Genomic DNA, 22,735 nt, shown 5'->3' on the forward strand with positions numbered 1-22,735 from the left:
CCACTGGTACTTCATCCAAATGCTCTGCCACCAGCCGGTGGCAGATAGTGGGGCTATGTAAATACCCCATGGGTAATCTACAGAAGGTGTACTGACGCCCCGCCCACTGGAATGCCAGCTGAGGCTGGCTCTCAGTAGCTATTGGTATCGTAAAGAAGGCATTGGCAATGTCGATGGTTGCATACCAAGTCCCACTGTGTTTCTGTATGTTCTCAATCAAGGTAATGGTGTCTGGGACCGCTGCAGTCAGAGGAGGTGTATGTTTATTCAATTGGCGATAATCAATGCAAATCCTCCAACTGTTATCACTTTTACGAACAGGCCAGAGGGCATTATTCCACGCAGTGGTGATGGGAACTATTACCCCGGCCTCTAGTAAATCATGTATAGTCTGGCTAATCTCCTCATGTCCTCCCGGTATTCTGTACTGTTTCATTTGAATCACCTTAGTAGCTTGGGGAAGTGTTACCGGAGGAATCTTCAACAGCCCCACCCTTGCGGCGGCTATTGATATAAATCTTTTGGAACCAAATTGATAACATCCATCTTCCAAATGTAGGGTCATCCCTTTCAAAATGTCAATTCCAATAATGTATTCGGGAATGGGCACAATCAGGACAGTGTATTCTCTCTTTGGAAGTGCCCCTATTTTCATGGGAACCACTATCTGCACTGCCGGGGTTTCTTTTCCGCCCAATCCCGTAATGGTGAAGTACTGTCCCCTGAATTTTCTTGGATTGCCATGAATCAAAGTGGCCTCCGCTCCGGTGTCAACGAGGGCTCGAACTTTTTGAACATTTCCACGTTTCCAATAAATTTCTACTTTGACATGAGGTCTGTTATCTTTGCGAGCCCATCCCTGCACCGGAGTTTGGCCTGTTTCCTAATCTATTTTCACTCTGCGCACATCAGAGTCTGCCCAAGTTAAATCTGGATACAGTTTGCGGTAATTCTCAGGGAACTCCTCCTCCCTGTCTCTGCTTCGCAACCTCTCTGAGCTTACCAGCTCCCTCTCCCACTCTCTTCCTCGAGTTTTCCCAGAACCTGTCAGTTCCCGGTCTCTCTCCCTGCCCCGGGTTCCCTCTGCGCTTCGGTGCTCTTCCTCCCAATTTCCGTCCTCTGGGGATCTCTCTCTGCTGTGGGGTTCTCTCCCTCTCTCTCCCTTTTCACCTTCACGCTCCTCCCCTCCTGCCTTTCTCTGGTTCACCACTTTGTTATCCTTCTTGTTCCCTTTCCTGCTCCCCTCCTTTTTATCCAAACCGCGTTTGCGGTACATTTCCCACATGTCCTTGGTGCTTATCCCATCAATTTCATTCCTGGTCACCCCATCTCGCAGCAAGGCCTGAAACATGTCTCGCCTTGTCACCCTGTTGTTATCAGTACGATTCTCAGACCGTGAATTCCTCTCTGGCTTAGCCCATTCTCCTAAATCACTTAACTCACGCACCGCTTCTACCACCTGAGACAATGGGTTACCCGTCTGATTAATTAACAAAGTCATGATGACATGCTTATATGCAGGAGGAGCGGCCCTAATCAGCCGGTTTCGCACAGACACACTTAAAATTCCATTCATCAAATCATGGGCATTACCCATAAAGATAGCTGTTTTCATCCCTTCTTCCTTCAATCTCTGTACTGCATCTCTCAAAGTATACCAAGGTTTATCATTAGGCGGCCAGTCTGACTCTGTCGGATACTTCTGAGCACACCCTTGCGCAGCTAGCTCTAACAAATTGGTCATGGGACCATTCCCTGGATAGGTTCTAAACTCATTTTGAATAACCGGGTCTGTACTTAACATACAAAGCCTCGGGGCGTCGCCGTGATCCAATTGGACCCCCTGGTCCCCCATATCGTGCACCCGCACCAACCACGTAAGCAATGTTTCCCCAGACCTCTGTCGAAATCTGTCTATCACATCACTTAGTTCTTGCTGTGTATAATCCTCCAGGGCATCCAACATCACCCCTCCAGGATTAGCTGGGCTATGCTGTAACTTTCGCCGATATATGGGCTGCGCACGGACAACATTCCTGCGCTCTGTCTTCTCCTGTCTAACATCTTGGCAGTCATCGCCCCCGGACCCATCTGAAAAATCAGATGTATCCCAGATGTTTCCATCCCAAAATTCAGGGTCAAAGGCTAATCCTGCCTGAGAGATAGCTAAATGCACCTTCTTTTTATTAACTTTCCCTCTTCGTTTCTTGTGTTTATATTTAGCTACGCTTACGGCCGTTCTCTCTGCAACCAGTTGGTACATTTCCAACTTATCACTTAATCATTTATTTTGACAAGCTAGCATGGTAGAGGAATTTCGGGCTTCTACTAACTCCTTCCCCAGCTGCTCGTGGTCTTTTTGTAACTGTAAACATTTTTCATACAACTTTCGGTACGCAGAAAGCAAGATCCAGCCTCGCCTCCCCAACGCACAAATCTCCCTTCCCTTGTCAATTGAAACTTTCTGTAAGCATATAAGAAGATCTTCAGGTTCCACATTCAACATACACGCATTCCAATTTTCACACAAACCAGCACAACGTGACCATTCCTGAGCTAAAAGTTTATACGGGGCAGTTTCCCACCCCGGTATTTCTATGTCTGGATTTGCTACATGAGAACCTGCTTTTGAGCTCGCTTTGATCTTATTAAACATTTTCCCTTTTTTTTTTTTTTGAATCCTGCCGACTACGCCAATTTGTGCTGCTTTACTCTTCAGAATATCAAAACTATGCACTTCAGGATATTTTAAGGCACAATGTAAAGCAATCACTCTCAAACACCTTCGTAAGTAGAATAATCAAGTTTATTTAAGGGGCAAGTTCTCAGCTAGCAAAACTAAACCACACTAAAATATATATATATATACATCAGGAGAATAACATGAGAATAATGAAGCACTCTGTGAATAATTGCAAGAGTAAGTGCATATAATACAAGCACACACAATATACCTCAATGCTCAATAGCATGAAAATGACTGCAAGAATAAGTGCATATTACGCGCGCACACACAATATACTTCAATGCTCAATAGCATGAAAATGACTGCAAGAATAAGTACATATTACGCGCGCACACACAATACACTTAATAAATTGAAAAGCTTCACCGAAAAGAGCGTCTGCATCCCTCCGCCGTACACAAAGCTGGGGAACCCAAATCAGCTAGCACAGGGAGCCTCTGTTCGGGACAATCAGTCCTCCTGGCGTTGCGTCCAACCCAGAAGAGAGTTCCTAAACCAGCCCATCCAGGCCCCCAACTTTTATAGTATTTACTAACGCCCAGGAGTCTTTTCTAGAAAAAGACCCCCTCCTTTACAAATTGTGCAATCGGCGGTACCTTGTTCACCCTTCGAGACGTCTCCTCAGAACGGGCCAAGTTCCCAGGAGAGGACTCCAAGGTGAAGCTTGCATTCCTCCTTGTGTACAGGCAGCTTGCATTCCTCCTTGTGTACAGGCGCATCCCCCTGTTGTTCTAACTGATAGCTCGTGGAATGTAAATAGCGCCCTTCGTACCAGGCAGATGGAGCGAAGTCGAGCAGAAAAACACCCCACCCTTCAGCTTGCCGAAGCTTGTGGAAAAACACAGAACAGTGCCTTACGCACCGAACCAGACTCGACAAAATGGAGTCGTGAACCAAAATGGAAGCGAAGGCCAATGAAAGCAGAGGCCAATGGTCCACACCCTGCACCACTGTTTACCTTGCACGTACAGTAGTGCTGCCACATGCACGTAGTGCATGTAGCAATACAACCTCAGACCATGCTGAGGACTCAAAATCATTCCCTAGCAAACAGCAATTGGGATTGCAGAAAAGACCACTACCTGTTTCAGGCCAGTAACCCCTCCCCATTCTAAAGTCACCGTAGCCATTGGATGGACTTTAGTCACATTGTCAGCATTGGTAACTGGATAAGTTTGTCCAGTCAAATACGGTCCTGGGGAAACCAGTTTCTCTGTCACTATGGTGACACTGGCACCTGTATCCCTCAGGGTTTCTACCTTTGTCCCATTTATCAAGAGCTGCTGCCTGTATTTTTGCATGTTGTGCGACCAGGCAGCCAGTGTGGCTATATCCACCCCACCCTCAGAGACTAAAGTAGCTTCAGTGTGAACCTTGATTTGCTCTGGGCGCACTGTTGATACCACTTGGAGACTGGCTATTCCAGGACTAACTTGAGCAGAGCTACTGGGACTTTTCTTGGGAGAAGCCCTGTCTCCAGTTTGGTGTCCATGCTGTCTACAGTTGTGACACCAGGCCTTCTTTGGATCACATTTTTTACCCTTGTAACCCATTTGTGGACTGTGAAGATGCTCGGGCCCACCCTCCTGAGCAGGATTTTGGAGCCCTTGAGCAGACTCTTTGTTTTTTTCCTTAGGTGTCTCACCACCCTTCCCCTGGGGAGGCTTTGTGACCCCTTTCTTTGGTCAAACCCTGTGGAAGTCTTGGTCACCCTAGTATTGACCCTATACCGCCTTCTTTCCCAATTCTTGGGGAGAAATTTTGACCTAGGTCTACCAGATGTTGACGCACCTTGTCATTGAAGCAGTTATTTAACAGGTGTTCCTTCATTCCTTCATAAACAAATTATAAAGCCCATCATAGTCATACACTCCACTCCACTGCCAGTTATCCAATCATCTAGTGTTTTCACTTAGTAGTCAACAAAATCAACCCAGGTCTGGCTCGAGGTTTTGTGAGCTCCCCTGAACCTAGTTCTATACCCCTCAGTGGAGAATCCAAAGCCCTCAATCAGTATAGCCTTCATGAGGTCATAGGATTCTGCATCTTTACCAGAGAGTGTGAGGAGTCTATCCCTACACTTACCAGTGAACATTTCCCAAAGGAGAGCTCCCCAGTGAGATCTGTTTAACTTTCTGGTTGCACAAGCCCTCTCAAAAGCTGGGAGCCACTTGGTGATATCATCACCTTCTTCATATTTTGAGACAATCCCTTTGGGGATTCTTGAGATATCAGTATTCTCTCTGACCCTATTTATGTTGCTGCACCATTAATGGGTGCTAAGCCCATTTATGCCCTCTCCCTTTCTATAGCTAGGAGTTGTTGCTCCAAAGCTAACCTTTTTGCCATCCTTGCTAAAAGGATGTCCTCTTCATTGAGGCTGCCCTCTATGTTCTCAGAGGAGCTGGACTCCCCTGTGGAAGATCCAGATCCAGTGAGCTCTATCCTTTGAGACAAGGGTCTGGGGACCCTGGTCTCCCTAGTTATGTGAGGTGGGGAAAGATCATCCTCCTCATCTCTACCATCTTCCCTGTCTGAGTAGAGTTTTTCCTCCTCAGCAGGGTGGTCTCTGGTGTACACCGTCAAGAGCTCCTGGAGCTTGACCTTGGCAGGGTTGGAACCAGTTCTTGTCTTTTTCAGCTTACAGAGGGACCTTAACTCTGCCATACCTGGATGGAGGTAAAGGGTGAGGTTGAGTTCCACCACCATGTCCTCTGAGCTGCTCATTATGCTACTAAGAGTTGGGATTACTAATACATCTTAACTTAAAAATAACTTTTAAACTTCAAAAGAGATGCTAAGGGGACTTAACCAATGCCCTAGCAGGACTTTTAAAAATCTGGAAAAAATAGTCAAATTCAAAAATCAGTTTTATAAGGCAATTTTGGAATTTAGTCGTGTGATCAGGTATTCGCTGAGTAGTCCAGCAAATGCAAAGTGGTAGACCCCACCGCTGATCCACCTGTGTAGGAAGCTGGCTCTGTATATGCTATATCAAAATGAGATAAAGTGTGCACAGAGCCCAGGGATTCCCCAGAGGCTTGACACAGGCTGAAATAGATAATACTAATGCTCTATTTGTGGTCGTGTGGTCGAGCAGGTAGGCTTATCAGAGGGTAGTGTTAAGCATTTGTTGTACATACACCAACAACAGAAGAAACACACACTCAATGACTTAACTCCAACCCAATAGGATTTTATATAGAAAAATATGTTCTGTTAATATATTTCTAGAAACACAAGATTCAGTTTGCAGGTAAGTACATAAAATAAAAGGTACCTTGCATATATATGATCAGGACTTTGAATAGAATTGACAATGTATACAGTTTTCCTTAAAATGGCAAAAAGCTATTTTAAAAGTGGACACTGCATTTTTCAACAGTTCCTGGGGGAAGAAAATATAGTACAGTTTTGCAGGTAAGTATACAACTTACAGTTCTTATCTCTGGGGCGTAGGTAGTCTGTCATTGGGGGTTCAAGTTAACCCCAAATACCCATCACCAGCAACACAGTGCCGGTCGGGCGCAGAGGTCAAAGAGGCACCAAATTAAGGTGGGGTCCTATGGAGACAGGGGGCACTTGGAACTTGGTCTGCTGGCAGGTAAGTACATGCGGTTTTGGAGGGCAGACTGGAGGGGGGGGTTTAAGAGAGCACTGGAGGGGCCCAAAGTAGGCACCAAACACGCACCCTGAGCAGCAATAGGGCGGCTGGGTACAGGGTGCAAACAGGGCATCAGGTTTTCAATGCATCTCTATGAGGGTATCCCGGGAGTCACCCTCAGGCTACAGACGAGGTCCAGGGGGGCTTCTCGGGCAAACCACCGGCTGGGGAGTGAGGAGGGCCATCTACTGACTGATGCTGCACCGGGGGACGGTTTCTCCAAGGCCTGGGGGCTGCGGGTGCAGTGGTTCTTCAGGCGTCGCTTATTTTTGTGCAGAGCTCGCGGTCAGAGGGGGTCCTCAGGATACCCTCTGCAGGCGTCATTGTGGAGGGGTCAAACCAGGGTGGGATCTCGCTCACAATTGCCTGGGGGCCCTTGCTTTCAGCCTAGCAGTCCTTATTCTTCTTGTAGGTTGCCAGGAATCCGGTGCGCTGGGTTCAGGGAGGCCCTTAAATCCTAGGTTTGGGGCGTGTTAGGGGTCAGAGGGCAGTAGCCAATGGCTACTGTCCCTGAGGGTGGCTACACCCTCCTTGTGCCCACTCCCTTTGGGGAGGGGGACACATTCCTATCCCTATTGGTCCCTGTCCTCCAAACCAAGATGGAGGGTTCTGCAAGGAGTGGGTCAACTCAGCTCTGGACACCTTTGGGGTGGTCCTGGCTAGGGTGGTCACTCCTTCCTTGCCGCCAAAAGTGGGGCTTTGTCCCGGGGACGGGCACCTCTACTAGCTGGAGTGCCCTGCGGCACTGTAACCAGAGGCTTGAGCCTTTGAGGCTCACCGCCAGGTGTTACAGTTACTGTGGGGGGGATGTGAAGCACCTCCTCCGAGGACAGGCTTTGTTTCTGACCACAGAGTGCACAAAGGCACTCACCCCATGTGGTCAGAAACTCATCTGAATGTGGCGGGCTGGCACATACCGGTCAGTCCTACACTAGCAGTTGGGCTAACATAGGGAGCATCTCTAAGATGCCCTCTGTGTGCACTTTCCAATAAATCCCACACTGGCATCAGTGTGGGGTAATTGTGCTGAGAAGTTTGATACCAAACTTCCCAGTATTCGGTGAAGCCATTATGGCGCTGTGGAGATCGTAATGACAAACTCCCAGACCATATACTCAATATGGCTATACTGCACTTACAATGTCTAAGAATGGACTTAGACACTGTAGGGGCATATTGCTCATGCAGCTATGCCCTCACCTGTGGTATAGTGTACCTATGCCACAGGCAGTGGTTTGTGGGCATGGCACCCTGAGAGGGGTGCCATTTCGACTCTGTCTTTTTCTCCACACCAGCACACACAAGCGGCAAGGCAGTGTGCATGTGCTGAGTGAGGGGTCCCGTAGGGTGGCATAATACATGCTGCAGCCCTTGGTGACCTTTCCTGGCCACAGAGCCCTTGGTACCATAGGTACCGTTTACAAGGGACTTAACTGTGTGCCAGGGCTGTGCCAAGTGTGGAAACAAAGGTACAGTTTTAGGGAAAGAACACTGGTGCTATGGCCTGGTTAGCAGGGTCCCAGCACACTTTCAATCAAAGTTGGCATCAACACTATGCAAAAAGTGGGGGGGGGGGTAACCATGCCAACAGTGGCACTTTCCTACTGTGACACCTTTCTATAATAATTTAAACGAGTTAAAGGAATAATCGACCTTATAGTTGTGTCCGCTTACTATTATTATGAAATATTAGATAAGCCAAGGTGGCGCTAACAGATTGGTAGCAGAATTTGATGGTTATGTCTCTTTCAATTATATTAAGTGTTTTTGAGTTGAGATTTATTGATTTTAAATTGATGCAGAATATGGAAAAGATGTGTCCCTAAACGCCCAAGGTGACTTTCCCCGGTCCTTGGAGTTTGCCTATGTTGGTGTGGAGTGTTCTCAGTGTTCTATTGTCAGGTTGAATGAAGTAGATCATGCGCTTCCACAGCTTTAGCTTATTTGCAGGTGATTGTGTTATGAGATTTTAGAGGAGTTTGTATACTCCAAATGTTGTTGAAGAAGGAGTTTGCGTACTCAAAATGATGTTATAGAAGGGGTTTGCATACTCCGAAGTGTGAGAGTAGGGAAGTCGGCAAACTTCACATGTGTGTGGCGCTTGGTGCTAAAAAAGTGTCCACATGGTTGTTGGTATACGGACCTCTCAGGTAGGTCTAAGACTCCAGAGTATATTAAAGGTGTATTGAGACACTTGTTTTGTTGTTGTAATTTGTCTGTTTAGGTCAATCGGCGTGGTTGGCAAGTCAAGTTTGTGAGTTAAGTCGAGTGTAAGGTGTTTTCGACTGAGATTTGACGAGTCCTATGTGCACCAAGACAGACCCATTGATCAGTTGAGAGTAATTTTGCTTGTGAATCTGGGGAACTGAGAAAGATAGAATAGCTGCTAGAGCGAAAAAGCTGTCAGTGAAAATCCATAAGGTTCCTGAAGCAATTGTATTACCCTACCTGTAGTAAATAAACAAATTGTTTTTTGGTTTATTGAAGTGCTTGCAAATAATTTTGCGTTAGTTTTGAGTGTTTTTGAGTTTAGGAGGACAAGCCGCATGAATTTGTCGGCCGCTAAATGTGTGTGAGAGACATCATTTTGTGCCGCGCTGGGATAGGTTGGTTAGTGAGAAGGGTCACTCACGGATTGGTGGACAACTGTGAAGCGCAATTTGTCAAGAAGGGAGACAAAGAGGATTGTGGGATTAAAAAGTAACTTCCTGATTATTGATTTTTTAACATAAATTTGTGAAAATGAAGTTTTTCAAAGCTTTAAAAAGTGCTCTTAGGGGAGATTAATATATTCCAGCTAGGGTAGGAGAAATTTGTCCACCAGAAGGTAATTCGGTATATATTATAATTGAAGAGAAAGGCACCGGAGCATACCTCTGGCTAAAGCATTGGTGTAAAATGATAGGAAAAGAAGGAGGCTTAGTGTTTCCTGAAAATGGGACATTTAATTGCAAATAGTATAGTATAGTTTGAAACCTCCACCAAGACCAGCTCAGTTCGAAGTGTTGCGATCTGGGAACCAGTAGCCAGACAACAACAAGAGTTGACATTTGAGAGAAAAATGAGAAGAGCAGAGAAGTCACTAGCAGAAGGTAGGTGGGATAATGACCAGAGACATCGGAGATTGGATACCTTACATGGTACTGGGATATTTCCTGCAATTTCAGAAGACAGTGAGAAACAAGCGAAGAAGGCTTCTAAGAATTTGAAAGGGAGTTCAGATCCAGATGAAAATCAGAAATCGCAAGAGGCAAAGAAGTCTCTAACTCCTGATGAAGAATCGGAATGATGAATTAATTTGACAGTTATTGAGAAATCGTCGAACACCATATGTGGCACAAGAGAATGGTCCAAGTCCTAGTGTGAATTCCATTGCACTGACACTGGTTAACATGATACAGAGTCCAGTACAGAGTAACCATAACATGACTGAGAGTTCCATATAGGTTAATCCTAACGTGAACCAGAGCTCAGTACAGACTAGTCCTTTTGCACAAAGATCCATGCAGAGTAGTTTCAATCTGCCGAATGAGTCTCCAGTACAGTGTCAGTTGCCACAACCTAATGTTCGTAGGATTTACCCAGAAGTGCCTATTGTAGATGCAAGAACAAATCTGATAGTGCCAACGGGACAGGTTTATCAGAATCCAATGTTGATCCAGACAGAGCCAACTCCGCTATTGCTGCCTCAAATGCAGCCACAAGCAATTCCGAAGTACACTCCCTTAACAGGCACGCAGACAGACATGTCTGTATTGATGAGCCAGAACACAGGGGTAATGCAGACTCAGAATGTAACTGCTAGACCAAGTTCGGATGCAGTGTCTATACCAGTCACTATTGGTCCAGTCATACCGTTATTTGCCCAGGGTAACAATGGCACAAAAGGTCAGGGAATCCTAAGTCAGAGTCAAGTGGGAGAAGGAATTAGTGATAATGCAAGAATAGTCTGTCCCACACAGACTTTTGATGGTACAGGGCCATTGTTAGACCTGATCCCTCTCAGAGCTCCTTTGAATACTGAAAAGGGTTTCACAATGGCACCAACATGAGATTACTGACACCCCAACCTGTGAGTTTAAGTGTACAACAGCTACCTCGTACTCAGCCTAATTACATCTCATTACAGGGTTTGACAGCTCATCAATTAACCCAGTGGTTAGAAAAGCTGAATACTTCACAAGATACTGCTAGTGGAAGGAATTTTATTAACTACACTAGGCTTTCAATGGAAGCAAGTGAACTTGTTGAAGGAATTATAGGTGTGAATATTTTGGAGTCCTACACTGCAGAAGAGTTGTGATACTTGTGTTCACAGAATACAAAAGAAACAGGTGAGGTACATCAGCAGTTAGCAGATGTAGCAGACAAACATGGGATAGATCTTTCGAAAATGAAATATTTGAAAAGAAGTTACAGGTTAGATTTTGAGGCAAAGGACTTTGAACACATGAGATCTGTAGGGATGAAAACACACCTTATAGAGTTACTTCAGGGTATCCAGATATGGAGAGGATTAGACAAATTGGAAGGCAGATGGATAAAGAAAAGAGACAAGCCGAAAAAAGTTCCTGACACTTTTTCTGTAGAAACACCGCAGAATAGGGAAGCAGTGAACGTTTTACCAAGGAGAGAAATTCCAGGAAGGAATTTTGTACATGTCCCTTTGAGCAGGAGTGATATTTTGTCATTTACAAATGATTAACCCAGCTTGAGGTAGAAACCAGTAGATAGATAGGACTGTGAAGCTTGGAAAGTGCCTATGTGAGGATTTGAACACTCCTTTGGAGATAGGTATTCAGGCAGACTTATGGATTGAATGCAAGAGGAGTGTAGATTGGCCAACAAGTGAGCCGCCAAGAGATCCAGCAACAGGTGAACCATCTCCTGAAGTAATTAAAGCTTTCTATAAAGTCACATAATTTCTGAAAATGAGAATTTCGCCCCAAAACATTGATTGGCAGTGCATAGATAGGACAGCTCAGGAAACAAAAGAATCAATTCGTGCATACTATGAGAGGTTGCTAAAAGCATTTAAACATTACAGTGGTATAGAAATGATTGAGCCGAAATACATGATTCACTTTGTGTTTAGATTTGTTGAAGGACTTAGTCCAGAAATTAGTCAGATGATTAACCCCTTCCCCGCCATGGACGTAATGGTTACGTCCATGGCAGCGCCCGTGTAGAGCCATGGATGTAACCATTACATCCTGCTACCGGCCCTCGGGGGAAGCGCTAGCGCTCCCCCCGAGGGCCGCCCCCCACCCCCCAGGCCATGGCTGAAAGGGGAATCCCTTCCCCTTCCATCCCCGACCCCCCCACCCCCCCTGTGACGTCAGCGCGCGAGCGCGCGCTGACAATCACAGAGCCTCCCCCATCGCGCTGGAAGCTCAGCTTCCAGCGTGATCAAAAGAGAAATGCTTTGCATTTCTCTTTCGATCACGTGGGGGAGGCCCGGAGAGGCTTCAAAGGCCCTTTGAAGTCTCTCCAAGCGTTTCCGGCTTTTAAAACGCCCACTAGACACCAGGGATGTTTTCTTCTTTTTGAAATTGTCATAAGAGAGCGACCCCTTGGGCAAGGGTCGCTCCCAGGGGGAGGCCTTTTCTGCCCCCCCTGGGGGCAGATCGGCCTATTGTTATTAGGCTGATCTCTCTAGGCGGCAGGGCTTTTTTTTTTTTTTTTTTTTTTTTAGAGATGGGGAGCGACCCCTTAGGCAAGGGTCGCTCTCCTGGAGGGGCAAATTGTATTTAGGCCATTTCTGCCCGCTTTGGGGGCAGATTGGCAGATTTTAGGTCAATCTGCCCCCAAGGGGGGCAGAAACCACTAGGCACCAGGGATCTTTTTTTTGCGCCGTCACACAAGGGGAGCGACCTTGTAGGCAAGGGTCGCTCCCCGGGGAGGGGTGGGGGGTCAAATTTATTTTAGGCCATTTCTGCCCCCCCTGGGGGCAGATTGGCCTATTGTTATTAGGCTGATCTGCCCCCAGGGGGGGCAGAAACCTCTAGGCGCCAGGGCTTTTTTTTTAGAGATGGGGAACGACCCCTTAGGCAAGGGTCGCTCCCCTGGAGGGGCAAATTGTATTTAGGCCATTTCTGCCCGCTTTGGGGGCAGATTGGCAGATTTGAGGTCAATCTGCCCCCAAGGGGGGCAGAAATCACTAGGCACCAGGGATCTTTTTTTTGGTGCCGTCACACAAGGGGAGCGACCTTGTAGACAAGGGTCGCTCCCCGGGGAGGGGTGGGGGGGCAAATTTATTTTAGGCCATTTCTGCCCCCCCTGGGGGCAGATCGGCCTATTGTTATTAGGCCGATCTGCCCCCAGGGGGGGCAGAAACCTCTAGGCGCCAGGGCAATTTTTTTATTTTTTGGTTTGTTTGTTTTTTTAGAGATGGGGAGCTACCCCTTAGGCAAGGGTCGCTCCCCTGGAGAGGCAAATTGTATTTAGGCCATTTCTGCCCGCTTTGGGGGCAGATTGGCAGATTTTAGGTCAATCTGCCCCCAAGGGGGGCAGAAACCAGTAGGCACCAGGGATCTTTTTTTTTGCGCCGTCACGCAAGGGGAGCGACCTTGTTGACAAGGGTCGCTCCCCGGGGAGGCAAATTTATTTTAGGCCATTTCTGCCCCCCCTGGGGCCAGCTGAGCTAGAGGCCAAAATCCACAGGTAGGCACTTTGCAAAAAACACCTCTGTTTTCTGTGAAAAAATGTGATGTGTCCACATTGTGTTTTGGGCCCTTTCCTTTCGTGGGCGCTAGGCCCACCCACACAAGTGAGGTACCATTTTTATCGGGAGACTTGGGGGAATGCTGGGTGGAAGGAAATTTGTGGCTCCTCTCAGATTCCAGAACTTTCTGTCACCGAAATGTGGGGAAAATGTGTTTTTTTAGCAAAATTTTGAGGTTTGCAAAGGATTCTGGGTAACAGAACCTGGTCAGAGCCCCACAAGTCACCCCATCTTGGATTCCCCTAGGTGTCTAGTTTTCAGAAATGTGCTGGTTTGCTAGGTTTCCCGAGGTGCCGGCTGAGCTAGAGGCCAAAATCCACAGGTAGGCACTGTTTTCTGTGAAAAAATGTGACGTGTCCATGTTGTGTTTTGGGCCATTTCCTTTCGTGGGCGCTAGGCCTACCCGCACAAGTGAGGTACCATTTTTATCGGGAGACTTGGGGGAATGCTGGGTGGAAGGAAATTTGTGGCTCCTCTCAGATTCCAGAACTTTCTGTCGCCGAAATGTGAGGAAAATGTGTTTTTTTAGCCACATTTTGAGGTTTGCAAAGGATTCTGGGTAACAGAACCTGGTCAGAGCCCCACAAGTCACCCCATCTTGGATTCCCCTAGGTCTCTAGTTTTCATAAATGCACAGGTTTGGTAGGTTTCCCTAGGTGCCGGCTGAGCTAGGGGCCAAAATCTACAGGTAGGCACTTTGCGAAAAACACCTCTGTTTTCTGTAAAAAAAAAATGAAATGGGATGTATCCAAGTTGTGTTTTGGGCCATTTCCTTTCGTGGTCGTTAGGCCTACCCACACAAGTGAGGTACAATTGTTATCGGGAGACTTGGGGGAACGCTGGGTGGAAGGACATTTGTGGCTCCTCTCAGATTCCAGAACTTTCAGTCACCGAAATGTGAGGAAAATGTGTTTTTTTTAGCCAAATGTTGAGGTTTGCAAAGGATTCTGGGTAACAGAACCTGGTCAGAGCCCCACAAGTCACCCCATCTTGGATTCCCCTAGGTCTCTAGTTTTAAAAAATGCACAGGTTTGGTAGGTTTCCCTAGGTGCCGGCTGAGCTAGAGGCCAAAATCTACAGGTAGGCACTTTGCAAAAAACACCTCTGTTTTCTGTAAAAAAATGTGATGTGTCCACGTTGCGTTTTGGGGCATTTCCTGTCGCGGGCGCTAGGCCGACCCACACAAGTGAGGTATCATTTTTATCGGGAGACTTGGGGGAACATAGAATAGCAAAACAAGTGTTATTGCCCCTTGTCTTTCTCTACATTTTTTCCTTCCAAATATAAGAGAGTGTGTAAAAAAGACGTCTATTTGAGAAATGCCCTGTAATTCACATGCTAGTATGGGCCCCCCCGGAATTCAGAGATGTGCAAATAACCACTGCTCCTTAACACCTTATCTTGTGCCCATTTTGGAAATACAAAGGTTTTCTTGATAGCTATTTTTTACTCTTTATATTTCAGCAAATTAATTGCTGTATACCAGGTATAGAATGAAAACCGACTGCAGGGTGCAGGTCATTTATTTGCTCTGGGTACCTAGAGTTCTTGATGAACCTACAAGCCCTATATATCCCCGCAACCAGAAGAGTCCAGCAGATGTAAAGGTATATTGCTTTAAAAAATCTGACATTGCAGGAAATAGTTACAGAGCAAAACGTAGAGAAAAATTGCAGATTTTTTCACCTCAATTTCAATATTTTGTTTTTTCAGTTGTTATTTTCTGTAGGAAACCCTTGTAGGATCTACACAAATTACCCCTTGCTGAATTCAGAATTTTGTCTACTTTTCAGAAAGGTTGCGGTTTCTGGGATCCAGCATTGGTTTCATGCCCATTTCTGTCACTGACTGGAAGGAAGCTGAAAGCACAAAAAATCGTACAAATGGGGCATGTCCCAGTAAAATGCCAAAATTGTGTTGGAAAAATTGGGTTTTCTGATTCAAGTCTACCTGTTCCTGAAAGCTGGGAAGCTGGTGATTTTAGCACCGCAAACCCTTTGTTGATGCAATTATCAGGTAAAAAACCACAAGCCTTCTTCTGCAGCCCCTTTTTCCCATTTTTTTTGAAAAAAATGAAATTTTCACTGTATTTTGGCTAATTTCTTGGCCTCGTTCTGGGGAACCCACAAAGTCTGGGTACCTCTAGAATCCCTGGGATGTTGGAAAAAAAGGACGCAAATTTGGCGTGGGGAGCTTATGTGAACAAAAAGTTATGAGGGCTTAAGCGCGAACTGCCCCAAATAGCCCAAAAAAAGGCTTGGCACCTGAGGGGGAAAAGGCCTGGCAGCGAAGGGGTTAAGAGCTATTTGATTTGTTGGCAAGCCGATTGATGCGGTGCTGCAGTATGCGAAATACTGTAGTGATGAGATTGAATTGAAAAGGAAAAAGTTGAAGGAAAAAGTGATGGTGATGCGGATCAAGGCTGCACAGACAGGTATTCAGGTCAGTTATCAGCCTCAGCAACAGCAGGAAGGAAACAGCATGTTTCAGAATCCAGGTACGTTTCAGAAAGGAGACAGAGATAGAGGTCGTGGTGGAATGGGAAGTGTTAATTGTGGTCCAGATTTGAATACAGCCATGATACAAGGAGAGCCACAAGGAAAGAGAATGTTCGGGCATTGGAGACGGGAGTGTCCGATGGTAAATCAGGGAGGTATGGTTCAGCAAGTGAATGATGTAATTAATTTTAAAAAGTGAGAGGACCGAGAACGAGAGGTCAAATTCAAAATTTCCAGAATAATGTAAATCCGATGCAGGGTTTCCAACGTATGCAGCCCATGCAAACTGTACAGCCATTACAGGTATGAGTGCCTCAGTTACAGCAGATGCAGCCACAGGTGCAGATGGTGCCTGCACAACAAATTCAAATGCCTCAAGTCCCTATGAATCAGCAGCAGGTGATGCTTTCTCAGATGGTTACAGGTCAAAGAGTGAATCAGAGTAATAATACTGTACATCAATTTCCACTACACAGTGAGGATGGAATAAACAATGTTTGGATGTCTGAGACTTCAGGTGAATAGCAATGTGTGATGGCAGCTTCTTTAGATGTGGATCAGAAAGGTACTTATGTTAAAGGAAAGGTGAATGGTCACAGAGTTTAATTGTTGGTTGACACTGGAGCTGCAAGCTTGACAGTGAGTTGTGCAGAAGTTTCAGATCTGCCCTTATCAGGGAAAACAGTTCATATTGTGGGATTTGCTAATCAATATTTGACAAACCCAATTACGGAACTAGTCTTGGTTAAGAATGGTAATTTTAAGGGTTTGCACAAGTTTGTGGTTTGTGATCCAAGTCCTGTGTCCTTACTAGGAAGGGATTTATTGTGCAAAACAAGATGTTCAATTACATGTTCAGATGGGGGTATTGAAATTCAAACAAACAGTAATGATGAAGAAGATCCAATACTTACTGTTAACAATGAGTCAGTGTCTGAAGAATTTCCTTTGATCAGTTTTGGTGAGTTAATAAATGAAGAAGCTTCTTTCATTAATTTCTTTCCAGTTTTTGAAGCAAAAGATCTTCCTGCTGATTTACAGAAAAGTGTTAAGACTGAAGTTTGGGATCTTTCAGGAAAGGACATTGGATTAATAAAAGGGGCAGGGCCAGTTAAAGTTGTAGTTAAGCTCAATATAGTTTTTCCTCAGACTCCACAATACCCGATGGCAAAAGATGCAATCCTGGGTGTGAAACCATTGATAGGAGAGTTTGTGGAGAAAGATATTTTAAAAGAAGTGTTGAGCAGCCCATGTAACTCACCAATAATGGGATCTTTTGTTTTAAATTCTTAAACAGGGTCTACTGTTGGTGTAGAATTCCACAAGGGTTTTCAGAGTCACCGTCTATTTTCAACCAGATCTTGAAAAAAGAGTTTGGAATCATTAGTGATGCCTTATCAGTCAACATTGGTGCAGGACATTGATGATCTATTAATTGCATCCAAAATAAAAGAAGGGTGTACATACGATACAGTTGCATTGTTGAATTTCTTGGGACACAATGGACAAAGGCCCTCATTCTGACCTTGGCGGGCGGCCGCCGTCAGGTTACCGTTCCGCGGTCGAAAGACCGCAGCGGTAATTCTGACTTTCCCGCTGGGCTGGCGGGCGGTCGCCTTCAGACCGCCAGCCAGCCCAGCGGGAAAGAGGCTTCCACGATGAAGCCGGCTCGGAATCGAGCCGGCGGAGTGGAAGCTGTGCGACGGGTGCAGTTGCACCCGTCGCGTATTTCACTGTCTGCGCAGCAGACAGTGAAATACATGTAGGGGCCCTCTTACGGGGGCCCCTGCAATGCCCATGCCAGTGGCATGGGCACTGCAGGGGCCCCCAGGGGCCCCGCGACCCCCCCTACCGCCATCCGGATCTCGGCGGTCCGACCGCCGGGATCTGGATGGCGGTAGGGGGGGTCGGAATCCCCGCGGCGGTGCAGCAAGCTGCGCCGCCGCGGAGGATTCAATGGGGCCGCGGTACACTGGCGGGACCCCGCCAGTGGTGCCGGTCCGACCGCGGCTTTACCGCCGCGGTCGGAATCCCCATTGGAGCACCGCCGGCCTGTCGGCGGTGCTCCCGCGGTCCTCCGCCCTGGCGGTCAGAGACCGCCAGGGTCAGAATGACCACCAAAGTGTCCTCTGCTAAACTGCAGTACTGTCAGAAAGAAGTAAAATACTTGGGTCATTTGATCAAAAAAAGGAACCAGGAAAATTTCCAGAGAGAGAGTCGCAACTATTTTGCAAATGCCAGCACCAAATACACAGAAAGATGTAAGGATGTTTTTGGGGATTTTTCAGTTCTTTCCAAGTCCTTACAGAAGTTGACTCAAAGATGTTCTGATCCTACAGTACTGGTTGAAGCTTATATGAAAGCATTTACTGATTTGAAAGAGAGTTTGTGCCAAGCTCCAGCTTTGTGAATGCTTGATTACACAAAACCTTTTCTGTTATTTTGTCATGAACGTGATGCATGTTCTTTGTCTGTTTTGACTCAAACTCATGGCAGTGTGAATCGCTCAGTGGCATATTTTTCAGCCATTTTGGATCCACTCTCAGCAGCTTTACCAGGTAGTTTGCGGTCCATTGCAGCAGTTGAGCAGAGCCTTGCTCAGAGCAAGAATATAGTAATGGGTTACCCCCCTTACAATAACGGGACCTCATTAAATTGAAATTTTGCTTACTAGGTCTAAAACGCAATATCTGACCATCTCTAGGCTGACAAGATATGAGACCGCAAACTTGGGGTCTCCAAATGTAAGCATTAAGAGATGCACAGTGCCTAACACAACAACTTTACTTCCAAATGAGGAAGCAAACCCTGATGAATAGGATGACACAGAACATGATTGTCTGGAAATTACAGACGTATGCAGAAAACCCAGAGCCGATATTAGGGATACTTGCCTGGAAGAGAACAACCAAATTATCTTTGTTGATGGTTCCTGCCTGAGAGATAAAGTGGGCACATTAAGAGCATGATATGCAGTGTGTACTATCACTGGCATACTGGAAGCTTCATGGCTTCAAGGAGTGTTTTCAGCACAAGTGGCGGAACTAGTGGCTCTTACTAGAGCATGCCACTGTTCAACTCAATTGAAAGTCACTCTTTATACAGACAATCAATATGGATTCAGTATTGTGCATGACTTTTGCCAATTATGGTCAGAGAGAAGTTTCCTGACCTCTTCTACTTTACCAATAAGAAATGGTGAAAGAATACATGAGTTGATAAAAGCGAATGAAAATGCCTGAAAAGATTGCTGTGGTGAAATGCAGTGCATATCAGAGATCACAAGATTAAGTGTCATTGGGAAATGCATATGCGGATCAAGTCGCAAAGTTTTGCGCATTGAACGGCATATCCTACAAAGGAGAATGAGAATTGTTACCTGAAAATGATGATATCTATACAAATTATGTAATGCATGTTATTGACAATTTGGAGGAATTAAAAACGTTTCAAGATAATATGTCCAGGAAAGAATGTAGGGAGTGGGGAAAGTCAAAATGTGTTCAAAGAAATGATGACGTGTGGATTTTGGGAGAAGGGAAGTTAGTACTGCCCAACAGTCTACTGACTCTAATTGCCAGATACTATCATGGACAGGCTTATGTGGGGAGAAATGCCACGGTCAGGTTGTTTAAGCAATTTTGGTTCAATCCAAAGTTTAGACAGGTGTTATGCCATTAATTGTGTTTGACCAATGACTTTGTGTATAACCACTGCGCATACTAGTTGTTCAATGTTCATCAGGAGCACATTACATTCTGTATTCAGTTTAGCTGCCTATTGGCTTTAACGTGGCATTGGACATTACATTCTGTATTCAGTTTAGCTGCCTATTGGCTTTAACATGGCATTAGACATTACATTTGGTATTCAGTTTAGCTGCTAAGTGGCTTTAACGTGGAGTTAGACATTGCAGTTGAGACACTGCAGATGAGCTGTGTTTTTCCAAGCTGTGTTTTTCCACATAGTAGACCAAGCTGTGTTTTTCAAATTGAATTCACACGAACCCTAACATGATAAGAGAGCATATATTTGGTGTTTTCCTTTCTGCTCAGCCTTGGGAAGAGGAGAGGCCTAGGCGATCTGGCCAATCTCCAATGACTTGTTTTATTTCCCGAGTTTGAGAGGAAGGGGCAGATTTTTGTAACGGTGGCCCTGGGCAGCAGCAGGAGGAGATCTTCCAGGACTTCAGTCAGGAGCGGACGTCAGCTGCCTGGCTCCCGTTTGGGTGGAAAGTCTCTTTCTTGCAGTTTAACCGGAGTCATCAACTTGAAGATAGGAGAAAGATGACAAGCAGTGATAGGCCCTACAGTGATGCAATTTTTACTTTTATTCTTTGCTTTGAAGTTATGCTATAATATAATCACATGTATTTGCTGTGTACATTGCAATTGAGAAGTACTTTGATATATTTTGCTTTCATTGCTGTGACTACTTTTAAACGTGTGCTTCCAACCTACTAATCTCGTATTTCAGGAACCTCGTGGTGAAGTAATAATAATAATGAATGTCTTCTTTAAACTAAGAAGTGCATTCCAGAGAAGTTTTGTCAGCTCGGTCATAAGATGAGAGAAGAAAAGCAAAACAGACAGGTTGCCGAAGCAGTTTGCGTTATTTGCCAGCAGATGAATGTGGGAAAAGGAACACTCGTCAATATGGGACATATAGGCATGGCTGGAGGACCATTCAGCAGAATGCAAATGGATTTCATTGAGATGCCTGCGTGTGCTGGTTTGAAATATGTGTTGGTGATTGTGTGCATTTTTAGTCATTTGATTGAGGCTTACGGAGTTAATTCCATGTTTCAGTTTCCCGATCTCTTTAAAATCAGAGCGAGGAAGTCACTTCAACAATGAGGTGATTAAGTTGCTATGTTCAGCTTTAAACATTGATCAGAAGCTTCATTGTAGCTACCACCCAGAAGCCTCAGGACTTGTAGAACAGATGAATGGTACTGTGAAGTCGAGATTGCCAAAATTGTGTGCATCTACAAATCTGAAATGGCCAGGTGCTGTGCGGTTGGTTCTAATATCAATGAGAAGTACCCCTGACAAGATAACAGGGCTGTCGCCCCATGAAATCCTCATGGGAAGGTCCATGAAATTGCCAGCTGTACCTACAGCTGCTCTTGTGAACATTACAGATGATACAGTATTGGACTACTGCAAAGGCCTAGCTGATGTGGTTTGCTCTCTCTCTCTCTCATCAGGTGGAGGCTACCACACTGCAACCGTCCCAAGAGCAAGGACACAACCTGAGAGCAGGTGACTGGGTTGTGATCCAAAAACATGTGAGAAAATTGTGTTTGGAACCTCAGTGGAAGGGTCCTTTCCAGGTGGTATTGATTACTACCACAGCTGTGAAGTGTGCAGGAATTCTGAACTGGAGCCACGCAGGTCGCACTTGGAAAGTGAATAATCCAACAGAACAAGAAGAAGAGCTGTTGAGATTACCACCAGCCAGACATATTCCAGGAGAAGACAGAGGAAGAAATGCTCCAGTCGGTTTGCCCACTCCTGTGACAGGCGAAGTGGAAGGAATTCTGGAAGAGGAGGATGAAATGTTGTCAGCGTCCTCAATTGAAACAGTAAAGGAACCGGTCCAGAGAGAACAAGAGAGAGAACGGGTCCAGAGAAAACCTGTTCAGAGGAGGGTGTCCTCAGAAACAGATGGCCTGAGAAAGCAGACTGAACAAGTGACTGCCCCCAGCAGGAAAGGAGTTGAGACAGATCTGAGCCAAAAGGATTTGACTCCTCCTGAACCGGTTGCGGGAACGTCGAAGGAGAAGAATTTGTGTCCAATACTGAAAAGAACATTAACAAGAAAAACTCTGAAAGGTGACAACTGGCCAGAAACAAGATCAAAGTCAAAAAAGACAAACGTGGTGCCACCAATTCAAGAAGAAGTCAATACTTCTAGAAATGAAGATCTAAGTTATGGTGAATACAGTGAAGGTTGAAGATTAAAACGGAACAAATTGCCAATCGAAGATACTCAGATCATGATTGGGTATATGTAGCTACCCAAGAATGGCAGGAAGAATTTTTGAATTTCTGCTTTGATAGAGACATTCCAGGTCTATACTTTGGAACATGAAGAAAACGGGTGAAGATTTGTTGGGAAAATTGAAAATTTGAAAACCAAATGAAAGAGACCTCTGTTGAAAATATTTTACAAATACTTTGATAACCTGATTTTGACAAGCTGCTAAACTGATTTTGACAACTTTACTGATTTTAAAAAAAAGGGTCCTGTGTGAATGAAACTGTGGATATTATTGAAAAAAAGGAGAGATTGACGACTGAAGATTTGAAGACTTGAAAAATGTTTGTTTTGATTTTTGCTGCATAGCCACATTTTTGTATTTGTTTTTACTTTCTGATTCTTTACAGACCATATGTAACCACAACCAACAGAATTTTGAAAATAGATGCTGTAAATACATGGGTATTAGTTTGGTGATTGTTTGTGCAATTGTATGTTTGTTATTAATTGTGGGTGTCATTGTCTTTGATAAGAATGGGACCAACCATACCATAGCTGTGGAAGCAACATCTTCAGAATTAGTGCTTACTCTTTTAGCAAAAGATAGATTTCTGTCTATGGGAAAATATGTTTGTACATATGGCCCTTAGTTACCAAGAGTGAGGCAGGTGCGGTGACACTGGGGACCCTGAGGCACACCACTCCCCAAAGGGCACTACTCCTCCCCCGAAAAAAGGAGGTGGGTATAGGCAAACCAAGTTAAGGAAGTGACATCATAAGGAATGACATCCAGCAATTGTGCATAATTTATGCGGCACTCTAACCCTGAAAGGGATTTGTTTTGACTTATACTGGGTGCTCCCTTGTGTCTGGACAAAGCTAAACCTCTCTGATGAGCTCTAATGAGAGCGAAACATGTGTCAGGGGTTGCTTTTACTCATTCCAGGTTGGCTTGGATGGTATTTTACCAGTCCAAAGCTGTAATACTGTGCCTGGAGTGGTAAATGGCTTTTGTCATTTTGCAGCTCGGCAAGGTTGACACTGTGTCAAACCTATGCTTAAAGACTTTGCTGTACAAATGGCAAAAGACTTTGTCACTATCTAGCTCGGCGTGGATA

Source organism: Pleurodeles waltl, chromosome 4_2, assembly GCF_031143425.1.
Source record: "Pleurodeles waltl isolate 20211129_DDA chromosome 4_2, aPleWal1.hap1.20221129, whole genome shotgun sequence".
NCBI classification, from domain to species: Eukaryota; Metazoa; Chordata; class Amphibia; order Caudata; family Salamandridae; genus Pleurodeles; species Pleurodeles waltl.